The 19,033-nt window shown below is 35.9% G+C and overlaps 2 long non-coding RNA genes and 1 other non-coding gene across 3 annotated transcripts; 1 reads left to right on the plus strand and 2 right to left on the minus strand.

Moving 5' to 3' along the window:
- The first annotated feature begins 285 nt into the window (after positions 1–285).
- Positions 286–6,114, plus strand: LOC126830563 (uncharacterized). The gene is made up of 7 exons (XR_008789123.1): positions 286–366; positions 1,027–1,161; positions 2,256–2,363; positions 2,917–3,012; positions 3,498–3,617; positions 4,449–4,546; positions 5,486–6,114. It is a non-coding gene; the product is annotated as an uncharacterized LOC126830563 (transcript).
- A 1,016-nt stretch (positions 6,115–7,130) lies between these two features.
- Positions 7,131–9,585, minus strand: LOC126829978 (uncharacterized). Its single transcript, XR_007683626.2, has 3 exons — positions 9,357–9,585; positions 8,743–8,867; positions 7,131–7,533 (listed from the first exon to the last, which is right to left on the minus strand). It is a non-coding gene; the product is annotated as an uncharacterized LOC126829978 (long non-coding RNA).
- Positions 9,586–9,920: 335 nt separating this feature from the next.
- LOC126829976 (uncharacterized) lies at positions 9,921–12,933 on the minus strand. Its single transcript, XR_007683625.2, has 5 exons — positions 12,661–12,933; positions 11,904–12,011; positions 11,541–11,648; positions 10,378–10,485; positions 9,921–10,010 (listed from the first exon to the last, which is right to left on the minus strand). It is a non-coding gene; the product is annotated as an uncharacterized LOC126829976 (long non-coding RNA).
- Positions 12,934–19,033: the final 6,100 nt, after the last annotated feature.

Below are 19,033 nucleotides of genomic sequence, written 5' to 3' on the forward strand. Positions count from 1 at the left end.
CTAACCCCGTTTATATCTCGTGACCGTAGGGATATCTGTGTGTGCACGTGAAACGATCTAGCCATAAAACTACGTTACTGATAGTAACTGGGTCATCTTTGGAATACATTTTGCTACATGATACGTCAATCCGGTTGTTTTAACCAATGAAACACTCTGTTTTTTTTAACAGCGAACTTGTCTGTCAAATGTGTGACGTCAGAGTACTTCATAATATTGACAGGTTAACGGATACAACCTACTATAAAAGATGTGTATAGTATATGAAATAATTCACAGTTAAAAGTAGAAGATAAGAAGTCAACATGCAGTCAGCAGTATTATGTATATGTTTAACTCTACTCATAGTAGTTGGTGTTTCAGATGGTTAGTAATTTACTATTCTATCAATATTGATGGCAATATACCCCGTACTGTCATTTGCTTGTCCGAAACATCTATTTTCTTCTTCGAATATATAAAATATTTTTTCTGAAATATTGTAAATTTGGAATATACTTTTGAACAATTTATGTTTCCTGAGATGTCATCAAGTTTGTTTTTTTTCTAAAATGTTCTCAAGTTGGGATGTTTCTAAGATGCCATTTTGCGCGGATTTTCTGAGATTTCACGAAGTTGTGTTTTTCTAGTGTGGATTTTCTGAGATGTCGCTAAGTTTGGATTTTTCTGAGACGTCATCTAATTTTGATTTTTCTGCGGTTCCATCTAGTTAGAATTTTTCTGCGGTACCATCTAGCTATAATTTGTCTGCGGTGCCATCTAGTTATAATTTTTCTACGGTGCCATCTAGTTAGAATAATTTTTATGAGGTGCTATCTAGTTAGATTTTTGTTTGAGGTGTCATCTAGTTAGAATTTTTTTTAGAATTTTTTCTGAGGTGCCATCTGGAGATAACTATAATCGATAAACATTCTGTTATTGTTTTATAATTGATGCACACGCAAGGCGTTTTGTCGACCATTACCCTGGAAACACTATATAGTACGCATTTCAATAACCAAAATAATTGTTCAATTTGATTTACAGCCTTGTCATGGAGGGCCCCAGCCCCCTCAAGAATATCACCATATATGTGTAGAACAAGGGGACCACCTTGTGACATCGACTGTCCTGAAGGCCGAGAACTTGATTCACGAGGATGCCCGACTTGTAGATGTAAACGTAAGTTATTTAATTATGAAAGCCGCCGATTCTTGATGTCCTTTTTGGATAATATCTATTTTTTTTTACTTTACTTAATCCACACTAAAATGTACTCAAATTGACATTTACACATAGATTATACAAGAGCTAAATCTCCCTATTGCAGGTCTTTCTTTAGACCTGGAATGTTTTCTAAATTATTAATTAGACATTAATTAACTGATCCAGGCCATATTCAACACTCGATGGCATCGGATTTCTCCGATATTAAATAGATTAGAACGATTCAGCCATATTTGGATTTAATCTAAAAATGAAGGAGGGAGACTTGGCTTCGAACAACCAGTACGGTGGTTGAAATTATTGCACACGGCTTTTCAAACCTTCAAAGGCTAATATCTTCGCTGGCAATAGAGTAATTCGAATGAAACTTTCAAATTATTCATTTTACATAATCTATTTTCGAACTATTATAGCAAGATTGGCTAGCTCTTTATCTAAATCTTACATAATGTATCTTTAATTAAATGAACTTGCAAAATCAAAATATGAAAATGGGACCCGACAATTATTGGTGTTGCCGAAGTGCTGTATTCTGGGGGTCTGGGGTGTGGTTTATTCCAACACTAACGACGATAACTCGGAATAAATAATTAAAATTGTACTTTTAATGAACGAGTGTTCAGAACTGGCTAACGGTCACAATAACGAGATAGGTTTCGCTAGGGCCATCGGGCACCAGACTAAAGGTACAGTAGAATATAAAACATATTCTATATGGGGGTCTTTAGTAGTGGTAGGAATCCGGGGGACAGGGAGATAACCCACAAGGTAGGACAGGCGACAATACTCCCTGTCACATAAAGCTGGGAATCGATTGTACGCCAGTTGATTGGATGACAGACCTTATGATCTAAAGCACACGCTACAGACCATTCCCACCACCCGTCCCCGCCCCTCACCCGGGCAGTTGGGTGTTTAAAGTATTCGACTGAAATATTCGAATCAAATATTGTGTTATCGAGGACGTCTGACTGCGAGTGCTACCAATATATTTGTAAGTTTGTATTATTAACATACATCTTCATTGAAATTTTTTAAATTTTCCACAGCCGCCATACATCCACCGTTTAAGCCCGTATGTGGACCAGTTTGCCTCATCTTCTGTGAATTTGGCAATGTTCCAGACGCCAAGGGATGTCCAACCTGCCAATGCAATCGTAAGTCAAGATCTGTATAGTCGTGAACGTGTCATATTTTGCCCCATCTCCCCCTCTCCATCACACACCTTATCTTATTAACGTCCCCGCGGATTAAATAGTGTTACAGTGCTACAAGAGCCCCCCACCCCTACACACACTTAATGTTATTACTCCGCCCCCCCCCCCCTTCGTCACCCCATATACCTAATCTTATTATCTCCCCCACCGATTGATTAATATGAAAATAACCAGCTATTAAAATCGTTGTAGATCGAACTGGTGATGTCAGCAACACCATTAAATATCTGTATAATTTACACGGCTTTATTGGTGGTCTATCCAACCTCGTGGGTTTTCTCCGGGTCCTTCGGTTTCCACCCACTGCTAAAGACCCTTATGCGCAAGCGAATTATTGAAATAAAATTGAACCATATGTTGTCCCGAAATGATCTAGTTGGTGTCGAGTGGATGTTAAACACAATTTCTCCCCCCCCTCTCTCTATACGGCTTTATATATGATCCCTCTCAGGATTCGCCATTTTCAATGTTTCGTTTATTTTGTTTCTTCTAGCACCACCAAAGCCAGTCTGTGGACCAGTTTGTAAAATAGGATGTCCTTTCGGAAATGTTTTAGATTCCAATGGATGTCCAATCTGTCGTTGTAAAAGTAGGCATTTCCTTTCTTCTTATTTTTAAATCGTAATACAATCGTAATGTCAATCAATATAGCATTTTATACGAGGGTTGGGCGGTGGAATGGTCTTACGGTAAGGTTGATCAAGAGACAAATGATATGTCTATATTGATACCTAATTGATTGATAACTGACTCAGCCAAGCACAATAGACTGTAACGCGTATGCACGGCGTGGAAATCAAAGCTTTATGACAAGAAAAATTTATCGCCACGGGTGAAAAAGAATCGCCATACAGCAAAAAGTTATCGCCAAAAATTTCGCCAAATTGAATTTTAGTATTATATCTACTGAAACAGCATTACAGCATGTTCAATAAGCGCGAAATATTCAATTAAGATTCCACTCGCGAGATATAAGAAAGCTTAAAAGCTTATGTAGTATTATCCACTATCTCCTTAAAACAAAAGTTTATTTTAATATATAAATATTGATATATTGATATATCTCTCTTTCAGCTAGCCCAGATGAATTCCCACGCTGTAACGGAATTGGTAAATGTCCAAGATTTTGTAGAAATGGATATGAGGTAACCAGCCAAGGTTGTACCACCTGTAGATGTAAAAGAATCATAACTCGTGAGTTGAAATTGAATTTTTAGATGAATTTAAAAAAATATGCCAATGACCCCATTTTGCTCTCTCACTACTCCTGTGTTGAAATCCAACTGTGCAAGCCAATGTGTACACGGGACCGCGTTTTGCCGTCCCGCAAGAACAACTATACTACATTTTCCTTTGCCAGGCCCTCCGTCAAGAGGGAACCACGCCGGAAGAAACAGATGAACTTTCTCAGTCAACACCGGGAACGAACACTTAACCTCCAAGCTAGTCAGCCAACGTCTTACTCACCGAGACACCATGACTCCATGCTAAAAATGTACACAAGATAATTTGATAACGACGTGATATAAGACATTCGAATTGGCTTTAATTCTAGTCCGCTCATCAGATAATTTGACATGCTTTAATAAAGCAAAGAAAATATAAACGTACTTAAAGATTTAGATAAAGAATATTTTATGTAAGATTCAGATAAAGAACTAACAGCTCGTGCTACCATAGTTCAAAGATAGATAATGAAAAATGAATATATTGACAATTTCGTTCACTTGACATGAGTGTTTGAAGGTGTGTCATAGATTGTTTATTATCGTAGTAACTTTACTTGACAATGGAGACTAATCTCCAGTATCCATTTTATCGTGAAATGCTTTTAAAAATCTCAAGGGTGCTTTAATCCATTTAAATCTCAGCCATTCGATGGTCTATCGAATTAAGTAAAGGCTTGTCATGTGAATAAATATTTAAATAAAAGTTTATATAACATTTGAAAATAAAATAAAGAACTGCGATAAGCAGTTTTAGTTCATACATAATACATCTTTAATGAAAATATGTAACTTTCAGCTAGACCATGTCGACAGGTTAATTGCTATAATCGATGTCCCCGAGGATTTGCCAAGGATTCAAATGGCTGTAAAACTTGTAGATGTATCAGAAATTACGTAAGTATCTTGCAAACAACAAAATATATTCTATCAATTAAATATTCAGTTTTATAATAATTATATTTCGCAATTTAAAAACACAACTAACAAAAAATGGCAGTATATAGTTTCAAACATGCTTGGATGAGATTACATACACTATCGTATAATGCAGCAACCCTGTGGGATACTTTGCCTCTTCATCTAAAAACCGAGCAAACCGTAACCTCATTCAAATCAAAGTTGAAAATGTTTAAATGTTTCTGTTTTAGAGATATTAGTATTATTATATTTTGTGTTTATGTGCTGAAACATTCCATCTGTGTTAGATGTGTAGTCGCCGTCTAGAGCATATCCCTATGTGACGTGGTGATAGGGCAATTTACATTTTTATATTATTATTATTATTATATATATATATATATATATATATATATATATATATATATATATATATATATATATATATACACACACACAGACACATGTCCCACCGCCCGTCGTTCCGACTTCCAAAATTCCTTGCAGGAGATCGATAGGTCAAAGTGTTCATCCGGTCGACTTGCTGTTTATTCATTCACATTATTGATGTACCTGGCATAAGATAGAGCGAACTGACTGAAATTTAACGTCTACTCGACACAATCTAGGTCTTTTCGGGACTGACATATGGTTCATTTATTTTAAATAATTCGCTTGGCGATGGTGTCTTTAGCAGTATGGTAGCTAAACGGGAGGACCTGCCACGTACAAGGGGAGAATCGAACCACGCCATTCGACTCAAAGATTAGACCACCCCAACTCCCAGTACCTGATACAAAGAAGCCCATTTATTGTCTATAATCTACCAAAATTATACCGTCAGATTTATCGCACTAGAAGCTAACCTGATTTACTTGAAATTTAAATGTGTTAGCACTAGTTTCTTTATTAGTCATCGTATATTACTACTTTCAGTTTCCTCTCAGACCACACAGAGAAATTGCTTAAATGGCTTTATTAAAACAGATCGAACAGACGAAATAATAATCCACAGATAGAAGCCACATATAGAGTACAACCCAGTTTATACATCTAGCATATTGAATTGATTCTGAAACCCGATGATTGATGATTGAACCCATTAACAGAAACAGATCTAACAGAAGAACTAAACCGCCAAGAAGTTTAACATTCTAAAATAATAAGATACTAGTCTAAACCCACAAATATAGTCCAACTAGTTTAACACTCTAGAATAATAAACCTACAAATATATAATAAGATAAGATAATAATCTAAACCTATAAACAGAGTACAATCAGTTAACAATTCAAGAATAGTTAATTCTTGATTCGTAAAATTGCTCTCCAGATAAATCATCGTCCAATAACTAACAGATTTTTACTTCATGTAAGTTTGTCGATCGCGAAATCCAACACTACTTACAGTAACGTCTACAATTACCATAGAGATGTTGAAATTCTTAAACACGTTAAACATGACTCTTATTAATTAAGCATTTATTTAAATTATAAACCGTTTTATATACGATTATATGTATATGTATGTAGTTGTATATATGTTATGAATGATATTTTGTTGAATGATCGAATGATTAGTTTTCAGTAAATGTATTTTTTTATATTAAAAGTTTACAAAGGCTTATATACTATAGAAATTACAGTCAGCGTAACTATACGCATGGTAAATGAAATGAAATGAAATGAAATGGGGTTTAACGTCCTACTGTTCTGCTCCTAACCTGGGCTAATGAAGACGGGCATACGCCATACAGTGTGCTATGAGGGAAATTTTGCCCGGGCAGCGGCACTACGGCCTACTCTTATATCGAATTCCAACTGCCAAGGGATCTTTTACGTGCACGCCAATGTGTACACGGGACCTCGGTTTTTCGTTCCATCCGCTATACGCATGGTAGTAAACGCCAAAGTGTACACAGCTCCATAATTTGCACTTCATTCAAAGTCCGCTCGGAGACAATCCCTGTCCAGAGAGAGAGAGGGCAAAATGGGGTTTAACGTCTATTCGACACAAAGTAGGTCATTTCGGGACTAACATATGCTTCAATTTTATTTCAATAATTCGCGTAGGGGTCTTTTGAAGTGAGAGAAAACCGAAGAGCCCAGAGAAAAGCCACGAGGTTGGACAGGCGACCATACTCCTTTTCACGTATTTAGTCAGTTTGAAAGTCTTGTAACAATTGTACGAAGGGTAGTATTAAGAAAAAATTTAACATTCCATGTACATTATTATTTCCATTGTATAAAAAATATACTATAATAATAACCATGATAATTCACTGCCCCACATTAGACCTGTCAATGACCCAAAGGTCGTGGGTTCACTCCTAGGCATGAATATTACAATCCCAGGCATGCGCGGGGACGTGGTTACTGTCTGCGTTTTAGACCATTGGCGTTGTTTCGATTCCCTACATGTACGTGACAAGGTGTAGGGTCGCATGTCCATCCTCGTGGGTTTTCACAATGATATCTTCAACCCATTCGACCACCCAATCCCTACATCCCAATGTCACACGTTGGTCAACATCATTTTGAGTTTTAAATATTGGCCAACATATTACCATAAATAAGATAAATCCATTAAAAGCGGGTTTAATAATCGACACTTATACACATCTAGTTAATATTAAATCAATTACAATAAAGCCAATTATATCGACATTTATAATTCCTCGAGATATGCATTGAAAGTTCAAAGACACTCCATTAAAATTAAACCAATTAGAATAAAGACGCGAAAATAGAAAGGAGAGAAAAAATCCACTGTTAAAGCAATTATAATTCCTCGAGATATTCATTGAAAGTTCAAAGACACTCCATTAAAATTAAACCAATTAGAATAATAAAGATGGGAAAGTAGCAAGGAGAGAAAACATCCACTGTTAAACAAATCAAATGTTGAATATTATTATTATTCTTTACTTGACACCTACTCAAGTCATCATCATATCCGGTACTTTCATATTTACATCTATGCATCTAAAAATAGAAAACGTCATGTCTTTTATCTATTTATATACTGTGATAAGACTAGTTTATACATGATCAAAGTCTGGCTTGTGACGATGAGATATTTGCTTATTGCATCAATACAGACTGGCTTGTGACGATGAATTTTCTTTGTCTTATTTAGTGCTAATCCTGTATTTTCTGTCACGAATTAATGAAGATACTGTAGTTTCTGTCACGAATTAATGAAGGCACGAGGGCTTGCTGAAGGGTTCTAGGCCTATCGGTGATGTACCTGTATAAAGTCAATGGTTTTTATTATTTTTCTACATTGTCATCTTCGGGGACTACACACTTTTGCCAACGATGTTGCAAGGCCTGTATACCGGTCAGGAAGAAATTGTCTCCAGCACCCTAAAGAAGTCGTTCTCCGAAAAAGTACTATAGTTAATACAATTTAATATACTACTTGTCTCCACCAACCGGGCTAATGAAGGTAAGTGTTATATGGGGGACATTTTGCCCGGATAGCGGCACTTCCGTCCAATTCCAGCTGTCAGTGGTTACATAGATTAATACATTCAAAGTTTCGTGGTACAAAGTAACTTGGGATACTAAGATATAACACATGTGATATAAACACTGCAAATAAACAGATAGTGAAGTGTTAAGCGGTGGACACACTAGCCTAATGATTCGGACGAATCGTTTGGCCGAATCAATCGGCGTCGAAATACGCCTAGTGTGTCCACTGTCAATCGGCCGAATGATTCGCCCGAATCAAACAGTTTTGATATATTCGGCCCAATTATATTCGCCTGGTGTGTCCGCTTCGCCGAAGCATTCAGCCGAATAGAGAATTCATTAGCCAATCACCACTCATATCGAGAAGTCACGTGATAGATTGAAGACGTAGACGCCGCCATGTTTAATCATGTGACGTTAAAGGTGATGCAATCGACAGTTTGAATCGGGTGAAGCATTCGGCTAGTGTGTCCACCCATTCGGCCGAATAAAATTCGGCGCCGATTGATTCGGCCGAACGATTCGCAATATGTGTCCACTGCTTTAGACAGTGAATTGATATAGACATTTATAGTTCGGTTCCTCGTGACACGCAGTGAAAGATCAAAGACACCCAATTGCTCTAACATTTTAAACTGCTGAAGAGGCAGGGGAGGGAAGCGGTGAGGTGGTAAACGTTTTAATGTATGTATAATGTATTAAATGTGTACCTACCCACGTAACTGTAAGTTAAACTGAAACCCATACACACGATATTATCACCGTTTTGTGAGATCGCTACAACAACATCCCCTGTCGCCGTGAACGGTGATGGAGCAGTCCCGCCACAATACCGGAAGCTGTAATAAAAGACATTACATACAAATACTCTACTTAATGAGTACAAACATTAGAGTACTTACATCTACTCTACGTAATAAGAGATATTACATACAAATAATCTACGTAATGAGTACAAACATAATAGTACTTACAGCTACAATACGTAATAAGAGATATTACATACAAATACAACAGATAGTACTTACATCTACTCTACGTAATAAGAGATATTACATATAACACCCTACGTAATAGGTACAAAAATGCATTAAACATTCAAAGGGAAACTAATTCGAATTTTACGTAAAGCATTAATAATCAAACCCGCACGCCATCGCTTCTATATGTTACTGTTAACGTAAGATTAAAACCGTCGTCTTCACCAGAATCAAGATCTATGAATTAAAACTAAAGTAGAACACTGATGCCCAAACCATGTCAAATTTTATTCTTAGAAATAAACTCAACATCGCAAAGCAGCGGAATCAAAACAATAGACAACCCACCTTTCGGATGTACTGCGATCCTCAAGAATTGCGGCATCTTGACATAAATCATCACCCTCGCCGAGACTTGAGTGTGGATCACACTGTGATTGACCTATTTTCTGTATTACAAAATCCTCATCAAATACAATGAGGATCTGTTTTCCAGGACATTTCGGAATGGTAGCCAAACCAGTGCCTGTGTTTGGGTAATTATTAGGGTAGTAAGGTGATGTTATAATATTGTCTATAACTGAAAGAAAAGAACAAAGAGATTACTATGTTTCGTTTCACACGATCCACTCAGTGACATCATATTCAGTGGAATGTTAAATTAACGAATTATTTGTACTGAAGTGTCAATGGAATGAAATGGGGATCAAGGTCCCACTTTTCTGTATTGACTGGGCGAATGGTACCGAAGGAATGTTACCGAAGCAATGGTTTGTATCAACATTGGTTGTACTATCATAAAATATTTATACAGAAGGGGTGGATGTAATAAATATTAACTCATGCGTGTGACTAGTTCGGTATTACATAAATTATAGTGTTGTATAAACTGATCTACTCACCTTCACCTTCACCTTCTATTCAAGCAGGAACATTTGAATCCCCCTTCGATACGAGAACAAGTTCCACAATTCTGACAGGGGTTCGGCTCACATTCATCATCTATAAATAAAAAATTAAGATTAAAATAGATAAAATACAAGCACTTCGATGTTTACGGTAGATGAATACATATAACAATTAAATTCTTGTTTTTTTTTCAAGTATTGGCGTGTTTGGCTGTACTCCCTATGTTTACTACTCCCAATCCCGCAAAGATATCTGGTGACTTTAGGCTCATGTATGGTCCGCCAAATCAAAGACGTCTCGTTATTTTAAATATAAGATTTCTACTTTCACTGTGAAACCAACCCGAGGTTTACTACCAGGCAACATGATTAATAAAATTACTGGAAATATGCTGCTGGTGTAAAATATGGCAGTAAACACATTTAGATTATATTATAGTAGTATTGGAAAAGTATCTTACTCTCGCAATTATCACCGGTATATCCATCCGCACATTTACAGGACACTTTACCTGCCTCTGGTACACAAGTTCCACCATTTTGGCAAGGTTCAGCAGCACACAGATCAACTGGAATTAATTTAAAATAATCGTGATCAAAATAATGTACAAAAAAAAAAAAAAAAAAATCCCCACTGTAAATTTTCAACAAATATTGCAGAAAATCTCGAAAGCCACGATATTTTAGGGACGCGACAATTTGAAAATCGCCGTTCCTCCCGTGCAGCCTAGTAGGAATTATTATTTAGGAATTAAAAGATATAAATCAGCATTTAAAATCGCATAATTCGCTTTAGATCGCAAGGTCTGTCATTAAGTCAAGTGACGTGGTTGAACGTGTCAATGAGTATTGTCGCCTGTCCAACTTCTACACTTGTCACGTAGCTTTCTCGAGAACCGGGAACCACGGTAGCTATGTGGGTAAAATAATGCTCATAAATAATGCACAACAAAATAATCTCGTCCTTACATTTTCAATAAAAATTCCAGAAATATCTTCCAGAAGATATCGAAAGCCAAGATTTTTGAGGACGCAACCATTTGATTATTGTCGTCCCCGTGTAGCCGAGTAGGAATTGTTATTTAGGTATTAAAAGATATAAATCAGCATTTAAAAACGCATAATACGCAAGCTCTGTCATTGAGTCAAGTGGCGCAGTTTCACTTCGTCGCTTGAAGGTGGCAAGCCGATTCCTACCACAGCTTGAGTCAACTGGCGTGGTTTCGAATCCCCGGTTGTACGTGGCATGGAGTAGGTCGCCTGTCCAGCCTCGTGGGTTTTCTCCGGGTCCTCCGGTTTCCTCCCACTGCTAAAGACCCCTACGCTCAAGCGAATTATTGAAATAAAATTAAACCATATGTTTGTCCCGAAATGACCTAGTTTGTGTCGAGTGAACGTTAAACCCCATTTCTCTCTCTCTCTCTCCCTACCACAGCTAAAGACCACAACGAGAATTATTGAAATAAAACTGAATCGTATGTTAGTCCCGAAGTGACCTTGATTTTGTCTCTCTACTACAGGGCAACATGTTGGATGAAATTATTGGAAATATATTACTGGCATAAAATATAGCATTAAAATAGGTTCAATTATATTATTATAGTATCATTGAAAATCATCTTACCCTCGCAATTATCACCGGTAAATCCATTTGCACATGAACAGGACACTCCACCAGCTTCTGGTACACAAGTTCCACTATTTTGGCAAGGTTCAGCAGCACACAGATCAACTGGAATTATATTTAAATAATCGTAATCAAAATAGTGTACAAAAAAAATCAAAAAAAAAAATCCCCACCTTAAATTTTTAACAAAAAATTAAGAAATAATTTGCAGAAAATCTCGAAAGCCACGATATGCAATTTGAAAATTGCCGTTCCCGTGTAGCCGTGTAGGAATTAAAAGATATAAATCAGCATTTAAAATCGCATAATTCGCTTTAGATCGCAAGGTCTATTATTGAGTATCATTCAAAATCATTTTACCCTCGCATTTGTCACCGGTATAACCATCCGCACATTTACAGGACACTTTACCTGCCTCAGGTACACAAGTTCCACCATTTTGGCAAGGTTCAGCAGCACACAGATCAACTGAAATTATATTAAAATAATCGTGATCAAAATAATGTACAACAAAAAAATGAAAAATAATCCCCACCGGGAACCACGGTAACTATGTGAGTAAGGCACTGGCTCGCTAGCCTGGAGGTCAGTGGTGCAGAACGGAGATCCTGAGATGAACAGCTGTCTAGTCTTTCGGATGGGACGAAAAACAAAGGGTCCGTGTATACATTGGCGTGCACGTAAAAGATCCCTTGGCAGAGTAGGCCATAGTGCCGCTGCCCGGGCAAAATTAAAATCTATATGTATACAAAAACCGAAGCCTTTCATAAACACCACATTAAAAAGACATTCAACATTACACAGGTGTATAAAATACATAGGTAAACATAGTCAGCTAGGTTGAAACGAGAAGACAGAGATCTCTTATTCGAATTAAAGCCACCAAGAGTTAAATACTAGGCCTACCTATAGTTTAACAGAAGCACAGATCCTCGTTTATCATTCGTTCGGATCTTACAGTTGCAAGGTTCTTCTCTGTATATTATATATTGTTTAAATAATATCGTCAATAAAAATGCAGTTACGAGCGCAATATAATATATGATGTAATTCTACCTAGACAATATGATCTACCTGATGAAAGTGTCAAGAATTCAGTAGCACGTATAATTATTACCTTCACAACATTTACATAAGTCGTCTCTTTGCATTTTCGAACAGCTTATAGTTGCAAGGTTGCAAAAGGGTCGTCTTCTCCGATGACTTCTTTTCTGTAGGTGTCCAGAGGAAACCGATAAGAAAACGGCAGCCACGGCAACGCTAATTATAAACATATGCATAATTATTAATTAACGACACGTCAAGCTATTGATAAGAACAAATAAACGATAATGTTGCCAATACTGGATCTACTTTCCTTTATATATGGTTTATCGGACGGCGTGGTGTGCATTGGGCTGATGACACGTATCAATTTACGGCCAAATTTCTAGCGTGGTCTTCTCTCTATACATTAATATAGGCGTGTATTAACATCACTGACAGATATGTTTATTGATATTCATAAAACTATAAAGGATTTTTAATGGGTTTTTTTAAAATATATTTTATTCACAGATCACTTTTCCTGTTTACAATACAAAGTATGTAATAATATATAGTATTATATACACAATATACTATATACAGAACCCCATAGATACCCACATACATCTTAAGCAGTAGTCTGTAATGATAATGAAAATAATAATAATAATTTAGAGTTCAGGTAATGATGATCAAAATCATCTGGAAAAGTATTGTAAATAGTTATGATAAAGGTAAAATTAATCCCAATCAATTAGCGAACGAGTATTAAGGTCAAGATCACCTCATGCAATTAGTAAATTATTTTTAATAATCAGTATGCAGGTAACTATGATCTCAAACCATTAATAAATTATTTTTAATAATTAGTATGCAGGTAACTATGATCTCAAATCATTAGTAAATTATTTTTAATAATTAGTATAACTATGATCTTAAACCATTTGTACAATATTATAGATAATTAGTGTGCAGGTAACTACGATCTCAAACCATTAGTACAATATTATAGATAATTAGTATGCAGGTAACTATGATCTCAAGCCATTAGTACAATATTATAGTTTATCAGTATGAAGACAACTATGATCTCAATCCATTAGTAAAATATTATAGATTATCAGTATGAAGACAACTATGATCTCAATCCATTAGTAAAATATTATAGATTATCAGTATGAAGACAACTATGATCTCAATCCATTAGTAAAATATTATAGATTATCAGTATGAAGACAACTGTGATCTCAACCTATTAGTAAAATATTATAGATTATTAGTATGAACGTAACTATGATCTCAAGCCATAATTATATTTAGTTTCAGGTAACTATTAGTAAATTGTTATACATACTTAGTTTCCGGTAGCTATGATAAGGACTATGATTTAAGAACTAAGAACACTGAATAAAGAGCTGATTGGTCTTACATAGATGGGTACCAATACGGTACCACATTTAAGTAATTTAACATTGGGATTTCTAGAGGAAAACTATCGCGTTCTCAATGTTTCTGGAAGTCCGAGGTACATCAAAATCATAGTGCGCGCTTTAGGGAGTCCACAAGCAAAACAGGCGATTTTTCGTACAATCAGGGGCAATAATCTAGGAAGTGTTTGTCTAATATGTGTCAAAATCGAACTCGCCCGCGATATTTGAGATATAAACTATATTTTAAGTATCGCCAAAATCTAATCGTTTTTTGTACGAATTCAAATTTTCATATTTACAGCGGTAATAAAAGGAAAGGAAATAAGGAAAGCCCAACAAGGAAATAAAGTTTATATTATCAGAAAATATCAACAACATGTATATCAAACAGTTATTAAATTAAAATTAAAATCTACATCTGGATGACGAATAAACAAGAAATGTCTGCACACATGTTACCGTTTGAAATTTACTGCTAGAATGTAAAAGGAGCTAAATCTCTATTCTTTGACACCTTGAAATTGACAATCTATATAATAATGTAATATGTATGTATATAAAGTGATTTACAATCAACCGTTTCCGTTTTTACTGTATGTTCTAACTAGTTATGTTCGGCGAAATACACAAAGCGTGCAAATTGAACGACGGTCTTTGATGTCTGGTTATTCCAGTCTACACGACAGTATTCTCCAGTGGGATATATTTAGCCTTGTTCATTGAGTCGATTCATTACAAATGGCGCTCGAAAGCATTCTGGCACGCGATTCTTGTTCATTTTGTCTTAAATATTGAATATCAGAAGCCTATCTTGTCATGGTAAGATAACAAGGCAGTGTAACCGTTAGCTCGATTGGTGAATATTGAAAAACGGGTTATTGGTTTTTCGATATTGGCGAATAACAAAAATACGAGCTTCTTGTTTTTCGATATTCAAACTTGAATCTCAAAATAGCAGAATTGATAGATGTACATCTACAGAATGTCTCCAAAACACATTTGATTAAAATAAGTTTTCTAAAACGAACTAAAGATATAATAAATGAGGCTGTCTGGGCAGTGAATTCACATGAAAACTGCATTTTATCCCTTACGATATTAAAAAAAAACCCAAGAAAAAAGTGCAGTTTTTATGTGAATTCACTCCCCAGACAGCCTCATGTATAATATCTTTAGTTCGTTTTAGAAAACTTCTCTAATCAAATTTGTAGCTGTTTTACCGAGAAACTAGCTACTTGTTTTTTGTTATTCGCCAATATCGAACAAAAAATCGATCTTACTCCACACTACCAGATAACACTAATGGTGATTTACATTGACAAATAAATCGTATTTGCAGTGGTGTAGGAGGAAGGGTCTGTCAGGAGACAACATATAGATTTTCGGAATGGAGGAAAAACCTAAGCCCCGTGTGCACAGTGTGGTGCACGTAAAAGGACCCTGGACAGTTCTAATTCGATATAAGAGTAAACCGTAGCGCCATTGGGGAAAAGTCGAGAAGCAAAGTAGGACGTTATACCACATTTGATTGTTTTTCACGTTAATGGATGCTGTAAATAGGAATATTGTGAAACCTCTACCCCTGGAGTTTCTTGCCAAGTTACAAAAGTTTATTTTTGTTTGTCATTTTGTTGTTTCAACGACAATCCCTGTGCGGATACAAGAGGTATCTCGTGCACTCAAGACCATTTGTGGGGGACTGTTTCATAGCGAAAACTTTATACATTGTCAGCTACTTAACGTCGGGTTTAATACTGTTATTAGAACAGAAGTGTGACAGTGGCAATATTCACCATTTGACAAGAAACTAAAAGTGTTACACTATCGGAAACAAGGGGTCTTCGTGCCCCCCCCCCCCTTTAAACATTTTTCTGGTTACAAGTACCGAATCTGTTCTGGTCTCGATGCAAGCCTTGTATTTGGAATCGTTGTTATTGATATTTGCAGATTTTGATTGTTTCAATTTCTAATAACACTGATTGGTTTGTGAGGTACCCTTATCCACTAAAATACCTAGCTATTTGTACCATCGCCTCCCTTTTCTAAATATGTCACGTGTTATAGATAAATATACTCTTAAAAAAAAAAAGAAACGCATAGACCATTTTTCAACATTTTTTTTATTTGAACGGGATCATTGCTTCCATAAATCTTACTCGTTTTTAATGTCATTATGTAAGGATAAAAGAAATTCATGATTGGTTTTAAATCTAGAGTTACTAATTGTGACTAGCCATACGTTTTGCCGAAATTTGTTTTCGCTTGATTGCACCAAACCACATGAGTTTAACAACTTTTCGCATGAAACTGAAAGCCAAATCGAAAGCCTTTAAAATCCCGGGATTCCCGGTTTCAAAATCAGATGCACATGTAAACACTCAAAGAGCCAGGTGATGCTACATCCGAACGAAGACCAACGCAACAACTGTTATCTTAAAACGGCTGGGGATTATGCGCCGTGCAGATTTATAAATTGAAGAATAGATTGTTGATTTGATGTTTATTCCGCCATTCTACAAAGTCAACCTCACATTCACAACGAGGCTCCAAATATTCGATTATCCAGAGAAAACATTATATAGCTGTGATTAACCAGACTTCAGTAGATATTTAAGGGTTATTAAATAGAAGATAGAACATGTGCAGAAATAGGCCATTCTGACATGTAGGTTAGCAACAATTAGTAATACACATTAAAAACGGAAATAATCCAAATGAGATGTATACTGACTACTGCTTGTAGTAAAGAAGAAGAATAAATTTATACAAAGCGAACAATACATGAATAATAAACATGGTCAAAATAGATATTAAGCTAGAAAATGTTCATTATACTTGTACATTACAACAGAAGGCAAAATTCTGCAGGAAAAATAAATATTTCAAAAATCCACATATAAATGAAAACACACAATTTTAAGGCAAATTTATGGAAGGAAAAACAATGTCAAAAATGAAAATATAAAAAACGTCACAATTTTTAGGCAAAATTATGGAACGAAAAAAATGTCAAAAATGCAAATATAAAAATTGCCGCCGACATCGGCACCGTGATGGGACATATTTAGTCATAGTCGACTTCGTGATTCTCATAAATCTCATGATTGACTGGAGCTAAATTCAGAACCTACTGCCAGGATTATGCACGGAACGTTTTGACTTTTAATATTTGCAGTGGGAGGAAACCGGAAGACCTGGAGAAAAGAGAACTTGACTCAATGACGAGCCTTGTGATCTAAAGCGAACAATTTAAAATATTAGACCCCACACTCCCACCCACGTGTTGTCGGGTAATGAAAAGAGCAAGTTTTTATATCGTCACTATTTGCCACTGTACATATCATAAGGTATATAGCAATCCAAATAATAGTTAATAGCCTTGTTTGTTAAAACTGTGTATGCGCAGGATACACAGTGTTATTTTCATTTATCAAATGCTTTATTTTTTTATTTCCCCCCATGGAACTATAATGAGGCAACACGACTGCAATCATTCTGTTTGATATTGTACGGTTTCATTTTACAATGATTGCGATCATATCTAAATATCTTAAAGGAACTAAATCTCTTGAAATGAAGAGTTGGACTTGGTTGACCTGATGTGTTATTAGAGAAATGTGTCCTTTTCCCTGCTGAAAAGAGCCAACGCTACTTCCCCAGAATCTAATCGTGACGAAATGGTGTCTGAAAAATCTAAGACGGTCAAACAGCACAGACTGAGCCTGGGGATTAACGAGGTACTATTTAATTCACTGGTCAGTCTACAATGACTACTAGTATACCCGAGCTTCAAAATTTGACCGAAACAAGGTACTAGTCTGAAAACTGAGTATCTATTTTTCTAGAAACTGGCTGAGAAGGAGGTTTTTCTCTCTGGCTCAAAATGGGTACAAACCTATGCCCCAATTTTAAGAACTAGATGTTTGATGTCACTGAACCTATTAGTTTCCAGGACACCTATTTCACACAGAATCTCATTTTCTGCAAAACACATTTAAATAAGGTCTACCACCTATAGCACTTTCTAGTCGAACGAACAATAAATTGTTTATTGGAATTTTCGATTGAAGAGAAGCTGTAAAATACTCGACCAAATTGTTAATTTAAATGATAATTTAAGGTCTACCCTGTAATACGGAAATTGGTAACACGTTTCAACACCATATCGTTCTTCCCGAAATAAATTGTTCAGGAAAGTGTTTTTTGGCGTTAGTCAAGGTTATTTACAAATATTATATGTTAATGTTTTCAAAACATTAGTTCTTTTGTTCTTTGGTGTTAGTTGTAAATGTTTGTCTGACGTAAGTTTAGAAACGTTACGGGATACGTGTTTATGTCGTTAGCCAATGCCAGTTAAAAACGTTACAGGGTGCGTTAACAGAACATTACTGTTAACGCTTTCAAAACATTAGTTATTTTGTTACCCGACGTTAATTGAAAATATTAGTCTGACGTAAGTCAGGAAAGTTTTCTTAGTCGTTAACCAACGTTATTTACAAACGTTACAGAATACGTCACTGTAAACGTTCGTAGCAGGAATTTAAGTAGTCTTCTGTCTGGTCAAAAAGCATACTGCACGCAGCGACCCATCTACGTCATACTTCCCAGAATGTGACACTGCACTGATTACCCGCCATTTAAAACGTTCACGTGATCATTTTGGGGCGGGACTTATCGACTATACACCGTTTGTTTAGACAACAGAGTAAAAATAACCCAAGCACGTGTGTTTTATGTAAACACGCCATGTCGCTGACACTCGCGTAAAGCGATATATAATATGTGCTATGGGTAATATTGCAATAAATTCTTTACCATTGTAAACTGTCTTTAGAGTTTTAATCTGTTTATCTTTCAAAACAAGGTTAGATACTCCTAAATTTGTTTTCGCAAACAAAACCGCCTCTGTGATATTATGTTTCATGGGCGCCGCCATATTGAATAATTAGAGGACTATTTTGTGATTCGGCTTTGATTAGTTTGACATCTTTCATACACACAGCGGCTAAATAAACATATTTAATTTCATTCAAT

This window comes from Patella vulgata, chromosome 8, assembly GCF_932274485.2.
Source record: "Patella vulgata chromosome 8, xgPatVulg1.2, whole genome shotgun sequence".
Taxonomy (NCBI): Eukaryota; Metazoa; Mollusca; class Gastropoda; family Patellidae; genus Patella; species Patella vulgata.